This window comes from Morone saxatilis, unplaced genomic scaffold (genome assembly GCF_004916995.1).
Source record: "Morone saxatilis isolate NCDOM2014 unplaced genomic scaffold, NCSU_SB_2.0 Contig23, whole genome shotgun sequence".
Classification (NCBI taxonomy): Eukaryota; Metazoa; Chordata; class Actinopteri; family Moronidae; genus Morone; species Morone saxatilis.
Window position 1 is genome coordinate 14609992 of NW_023339796.1, and position 7369 is coordinate 14617360.

The 7369-nt window shown below is 41.8% G+C and overlaps 1 protein-coding gene across 1 annotated transcript in view; it reads left to right on the forward strand.

The window, feature by feature from the left end:
* Positions 1 to 2215: 2215 nt before the first annotated feature.
* LOC118335162 (leucine-rich repeat and immunoglobulin-like domain-containing nogo receptor-interacting protein 3) overlaps positions 2216 to 7369 on the forward strand; it is a 35636-nt gene continuing 30482 nt past the window's right edge. The window contains exon 1 of the mRNA XM_035671372.1: positions 2216 to 2423. The gene's annotated coding sequence lies outside the window, so the exon portion shown is untranslated. The remainder of the gene's footprint in view (positions 2424 to 7369) is intronic.

Here is a 7369-nt window from a genome sequence, read left to right on the forward strand (position 1 = left end):
CTCTCTCTCTCTCTCTCATTCGCTCCCTCTCTATGTGTGCTTCAGGCAAAGTGGGGGAGGTGATTAAACAGAACAAACCCACTGGAAGAATGACATCCCCAGAGAGTAATTTTTGGAACCTAAATCCCACTTTTGTATGTTATGATCATAAAACTACATCAGAAACAGTTTGGTGCCACTGCTGCAGCAATATTACCAACAAGATCCAATAGATGAATGCACATAACCCACTTTTTTATATCTATACATTGGTAGCGGCATCGCCTTTAAGGCACGAATGGGATTATCTCCCATTTTTTGACATGCTTACCCCATATGAGTGTCGTCGTTCCCAGGATGAGGCTATAAAGAGGAGACCGGATGCAGTCACAGTGCCCTGGCTCTGAAACAACCTGCTGGAGTAGGTCAAGCAAGCTAGTTTTTTGGTAGCGTTTTTGCTTTTAGCTTCAATTTGTGTGTCATGTATTGTCATTATATTCAAGTCACAGAGCTAAGCTTCTGTTTTTCTGAAAGATAAATCTGTGGTGTTATTTGATAAGCCCAGAAGGTTTAAAGTTAAACAACGCTTTCTGCTGTTCTGGAGGTATTTCCTGAATTCTCAAAGACTTTTATAGCCATCTGGATGAAGGAATATTCCGTCCGCTACATATAAGATGTTTAAAGCCAGGGTAGGTAATGCATTTCAGAAGATTTATTGTTATATTAATTTAAATTCTCTTTACATCCCAACAGAAATCAATAATTCAAATGTTAAAGAAAAAACTTCTATCTATAGCAGTGACAGGTTTGAAAGCCCAGCCAATCATTTCATTTGGACCACCATCCTGTTTTCCAAAATTTCAACCGCTGACTGAAATACCGGTCATTTCAGGGTCCCTCCACGTCTGCACTGCCGCCACCCCACTCCCCCCGGAGCTCACTGTCGGGGCAGCACAGTTAACTAACTGATCTAACTAGCTAACAGCAGCTACATTTAGCAGCACTTTGCTTTACTCAACGAACTCCAAGAGTTGAGGCGGAGCAACCAGAGGAGAGATAAACCATAAAAAATGATCCAGTTTCATCAAAGTCAGTGACATAGTTGGTGGTTTATGCCATAAGTGTTACGCATTCCTACCGACCGACCCGGAGACTGAAGTTTTAAAGTGCAAGGACAGGTGTTAACCTAACCCTAACCAATTACAAGTCAGTGTAATATTAAAATGAGTTTAAAGCTGTTATTTTAAAGTAGAAAAGTTACATAATGTTGCTTTATTTTGTTTAGTAGCCTCCTCTGGTTTATGATAAAATACCTGCAAAACTAATGATATTCCCATCAGCCTTAGCTGTTGGTGCTAATTAGAACCTAAATTAAGCTGGTAAATGTTACACCTGATAAATAGTATGTTAGCATTGTCATTGTGTGCATGTTAGCATGCCAACGTTAGCATTTAGCTTATAGCATTGTGTCGAAATACAGCCTCACAGCTGCTAGCTTGGCTGTAGACGTTTAGTCTGGTTCAAAGATTGACAGGGAATATATTGGGATATGTATTTTATTTTTAAAATAAAATTATTTTTTTTATAATGTATTTTATTTTTGCTTTTGGCTTTTGTAATGCACGTCATAACTTATTTTATGAATTATTACTATTTATTGTCCCCTTTTCCAGGCTCACAATGCTGATATCACTCTCTCTCTCTCTTTCCTGTTTTTCCGCCTCCTAAATCTATGCTCTCAGTCTCTTCGCTTTTATTCCTGCCTGGCTGTTTAGAGAGACTCCCTTAGCCGTACGCCCTGCAGCACACTGAATTGTGAATCCAAACAGCTGGAGCAGCAGCAGATAGTCAGTGACTGGGAAAAGGGAGGGAGGTGGGGGAGAGATAAAGAGTGAGAGAGCAGAACAAGAGAGAGAGAGAGATGAAAAGCATGCCAAGCGAAAGAGAGTCGCTCATACTGAAGGAGGCAGAGGCAACAGCTACAGCAACAGCACGCTCCTTCCCCATCCTCCCTCTCCTTTTTTCATAATCCCACAGCTACGCCGGGAGAGATCGAGGGTGCCCTGACCCGCTGAGGAGCACTGTCTGAAGGAGAAGGAAAATCTCACATGAGTCCCCCCCTCCTATGAATGCCTGGATAATTTTTTGGGGACAATAACCAACAAGGAGTGAAAGGAGGTGTGTACACAAGAGCCTGTCGGTGGGAGGGAGGGAGGGAGGGAGAAGGAGAGAAAAGAGGGGGATGAGTGGCAGGTTTGGCACAGCTGCTGAAGCCAGGGTCTCAGATTGTGACAGAGACAGACTGAGGGGGACCTGAGGAGTGGAGAGCTGGCACGTGTGGAGCAGTGTCCGCAACTTGTGGGCCAAGAGGAGAGGAAAATAGATTCACATACGGACACAGCTGGACAGATGAGGAGGCATCAGGGACCACACTTCAGTCCTGGGTATGTCCACTTACACTACACACACTTACACACACAGGCATGTACAGTTGATCCTCAGAGGTTGCTGTGTTTTTACCAATAGAGCACAGAAACCCTTGAAATGCAACAGTGCGTGTTTGCAGATCTTAAGGGTTGACGACTACCCACCCTGACAAGTCTCCCTACTTGCCCTCAGATACTTGCAGCAAAGGAAAGAGGACGCGGAGGAGAGATAATGTGTGTCTTTGTCTGTGCCTGGTCATGCTTTCTTACCATCTACGCCTTGTTATAACATTATTGTGTACCACTAGAGGCATTTCATAATTGGTTTCGTAAGCTGTCAGAGTGATGCATGTAAATAAACCTCCACTGCTGGAATGTTGTCATGTTTCATGTTGTCGGACAAATTAAACAATCACATCAGTCTCATCTCAGCCCCTGTCTTGTGGCTGTAACATTGCGCATTACGTTAACTTTGTACATGACTTATTTGTTCTGTACGTATTGTGCAGCCATTAATTGTGCACATTAAAAAAAGGAGAACTTGTGTGGCTGCTGAAAAAAGCCGAAGACTTGTTTATGCGCTCTGGTTGGAGACATGTATAGCTCTGCTTACCCCTGCTGCACCCCCAAGTGTGGTAACATGACATGTGTGGCCATGTGTTATGTCACGTTGTGGCAGAGTGCATACGGCTTATGACAGCAGGTTTGCATGAGGTGTATCAGCCAGCCACTCATCTTTCTATCTAACTCTCTCTCTCTCTCTCTCTCTCTCTCTCTCTCTTACTCTTTTTCCTCCATCTTCCTTCTTTCTCCATTTCCAATTATAGGCTGTCACCTCTCCCTCTCCTCCTGATCCTATCTCCTGTTTCATTTTCTTGCTAAGCAATTACCTTTACCTGACTCTGCCCCTCTGGACAGCATGGCTGGCTAGTTTCCTGTCTGTCTTTTCAACAATCAAAGTGAGCGATGGGTGGAGGATTTCATGGCCATTTTACTCTGGTCGCCTGAACCTGAGCAAAGAGCGACCTCAGTGAAGCCTGAACATGGACGCCACTTCATATTATCGCTGCTCTCATGCAGTAGATCCAGAAAATATATGTAAATAGGAAAAGGCTGTGGGGGCTTTTCAGTGTGCTGAAGAATTATGCCTCTAATCATGCAATCAGCTCATTATTTCCTGCTCCTCATTAAGTTGTTTGGGTTTCTAACTTTATCGCTGTTCGTAGTCTCGACGTCTTGAAAACAAAATAACAACAAAAAACTCCACCCCACAGAGCTGGCGGACAGATCGCTCCCAGCATATGGGCAGACTTGTTGGTGTCTGAGAAAGGAAAGACTTGCCAGAGAACTGAAATCCCCAATCACAACCGTGCGTCGCCACTGAGTCCTTCCACTCCTTTGTGTATCCAAACCTCTGTCTTTCTGGCCTCCTCTGTAAATTTTTTCTCTATCTTCTGCTCTTAAACCTCACTGGTAACGATCCAGCTGTATAACCTCTTTACTACAACAGTATGACTCCTACAGAAACACACATATTTACATAAAAGCAGGCACTCACTCCCACCACCAGTATAACCCTTTTAGCACAGCAGTGTGACAGCTACCTGAAGCATAACACAACTGTCCTTTCTGCTGCCAAGCTTGTAAGGTAGTGTGAAGAGACACAGATGGAGTCAGACTGGAAATAAGACATTGTAGGATCACCGAGGAGACGGATAAGAGGAAGAGGACATAATTATCAGAGAGAGGAGGATGGGAATAGTGACATGAAATTAAATAAAAGAAGATTGAGGTGATAATGGAAGAAGACGACGAGGGATAGACGGGACAGAAAGAGTTCTGAAGGTGACAGAGAAATGTAGGAATGTGGGTGAAAATGTTTGGCCTTGGTGTTGACAACTGCTGATTGCTGATGGCTTTTTCCAGTGAATGGACACAGTGGCAAAGTGATAGTTTTCAACCACCCCTGGGGGAAAGAAGGTGAAGAAAGAGACAGAGAGAGAGAGAGAGAGAGAGAGAGAGAGACCCAAATCGCCAACAGAGGGTGTTTGATAAATTTATAAAATCCCATTTGCTGCATCTCTTCACAGGAACATTTTGGTTTTGTCATTTGTGTGATTTTGGTCATCATTTCTTTTGGTTATTATTACATTTTTCTCACCAAAATAATAGCTGAGATTTGCCACAGCAAAGTCCAAAGGAGCAAGATACACAAGTAGTCACATTATCAGACAGATCGAGCTCAAATTAGCCAGATTATCTAAATTGTTGATTGAAAGGTAAAAATCCAAACAATTAGTCAAGATACACTTATGAAGGTTTTAATCATTTATTGCAATGATATGCATTTGGCTTAAGTGTGTAGTGTGGCTTGTGATACTTGGCAAGATTGATACAGACTGTCCCAGACCTCTAAACTCCCCTGTAGAGCCTGAGATACACAACATTTGTTACATTTAAAGCTGCTGTAATCAATATTTTTACATTAACAGTGTATCAAATTATGTTTAAAACCTTATTTCACGATGCAGGAAGAAGCTTGATGCTTTCAGTGAAAAAGCTCTGATAAACTGACTGCCTGCTCAGCACCAAGCTTCAGAGAGATTAAGTTAGTGACTAGCTGAACATAGCAGAGCCAGATATTTTTTTCAGGAGTTGATGGAGAGTAAAAATATAGCTAAAAGTAGAGCGAAGACTGGACTTACATTCATCAGGTGGACACAAACACGACTCCAGATGAATGCTAATGATGCTCTGTGTCTGATGGATGTGGAAATAAGCAAGTGGATACACAATTAGTTCATTTAAGCATAAACAAACAGGGAGTAATAACACAAAGCTCTGCATTGTTTACTGTATGTAAATAGAATGAGCACCAAATTTTTATATGCGTGTTGGAGATTAAAGTTAAAACATGAAGTAAACTGTGAGGGATGTTTTCAATGGACAGCTCAGGCAAAAATGTTACAGTTTGCCTTCATTTTCTTTTCCACTTAAGTTTTTCTAAACTTAGAGTAGTTTGTTTAAACCTACAGTAAGTAAGCCTGCAGTCTCAGGAGCACCATTAATTCCACATTGTTCATTTTATTCAAAACCTGTATGATCATCTGAGCGCTCGTGATTCATGCCCTGTCTGACTTCTTTTTAAATTGGTGAGTGCCGTTTTATAACCGAAAGGAATAATGGTCAAAGCTATGAAAATAAGACACAAGTTGTGTGAAACCTCTTAAAACCTGCAGCAGAGTGAGGAGTTCACGAGACATGGGAGCTTGTGAAACACAGAAGGTTAAGGCTTCAGGGAGAAAAATGTGAGTGTGATGTTTCTGCTCGAGGAGAGAAGGAGCTATGATGGGCTGCGTAGTGAGAGGATTTGATTGGGAAGGTGACCGGGGGTATGTGGGCGTGTTGAAGGAGCTTTTGATCTCAGTGTGTGCCGAGTGTTTCTGTGTGTGTGTGTGTGAGGATAATGATTGACCTTGACAAATGCACCAAGGTTTTTAAAGATGTCCTGTGTGGAGGATTGCTGCTATTAGATGGTGATTGTGGTGCATGCATGGACAAGGGCACAGCGCCCCCAGCTATATCTACACATAACACACACATAATAATACACACACACATTACACACACGATAAAACAGCAGTCTTTATTAAACTGTGGAATTACAGTACAGAGCCTTGTTGTTGCATCAGAGGCCGCTCACAAAACTGAATTTAATGGCGTTGCTTCCAGTATCATTCAGCAAAACAGCGTGAGTGAGTGTGTAATATTGCCACTGAGTGTGTGCATGTACATGAATGTGTGTGTCAACAGAGGCTATCAGGCTTTTAAGATGCTGGCTGCTGGTGTTGTCGCACATGTACGTTGTAAAATAAAGGCCATGATCCCAGTCAATAATGAACAAGCGGGACTCTATCTCAGGGCAAATAACCAGCAGGTGGGAACTACGACTCCTCTGCAGTGTCAGTCCTCCTGACCTTCTTCCCCACCTCCTCGTGCTATGGCTGTTGTTCATTCTTTCACTCCCTCCCTCAAGATAAATTATTCTCTCTCACACTTTCCCTGTTTTCCACATCCTGCCCTTTCACTTTCCATATCGCTTACTTTAATTTACTTTCCCGGCTGCATTTTCTCAGACGTGACCCCCGTGCATTGAGAGTTTGTTGTTCATTCTTCCGCTCACAGTGTCTGTCTGTCAGTCTTCCTGTCTGTCTGTTTCACTCTCTGCTACTTGGGTCGGATAGGACTAACACTCATAATGAATTAGCATTTAGCTTTGCTTCATTATTCTGTCTGGCTCATCCCTGGTGTCAATGTCAATCTCTTTAAAATAAACTCTCAAATTGAATTCAGTGATGATTGAATCTTTCCTTTCAAATTACAAAAATCTCACCTGCTGAGAGATATAAAGTCCTTGAAGGGTTCTCCATCCCATTTTCCTGTTAGAGTTCATCAGCACAGTGAACAGAGTCTGCTCAGCCAGGATCAGATTCATTTTGAATGTCAGAAAACAGGTCTGATATTCTTCATTATCATATGATATCATATTTATTTATTTCTGTCAAATACAAACATCTTTTTTAAAGCAACTTGAATTGTTTACTGTTATGCCATTGCTTTTTCACATTCAGAAGAAAGCTTCTTACTTCTTGTGAGACCTAACTCTGAACCATCTTAATAAGGTTTCTTGTTCAACCACACAAAGCAGAAAAATAAACTCTGAGACAAACAGCCTTTTACCACAGCGTCACATAACAGCAGTTAATGTTACACTCTGCCAACAGCCATTATTATCAGACTGCTTTTACAAAGCAGAGTAAAAAGCCATGAAAACACACTGGCTTAGTGAAAAATACAGTTTGCATCTTACAATGGACACATTAAAGCAGACAATTTATTGACCTTCAAGTTAATATATATATATATATATATATATATATATATATTGTATATGTCTTTTTTTG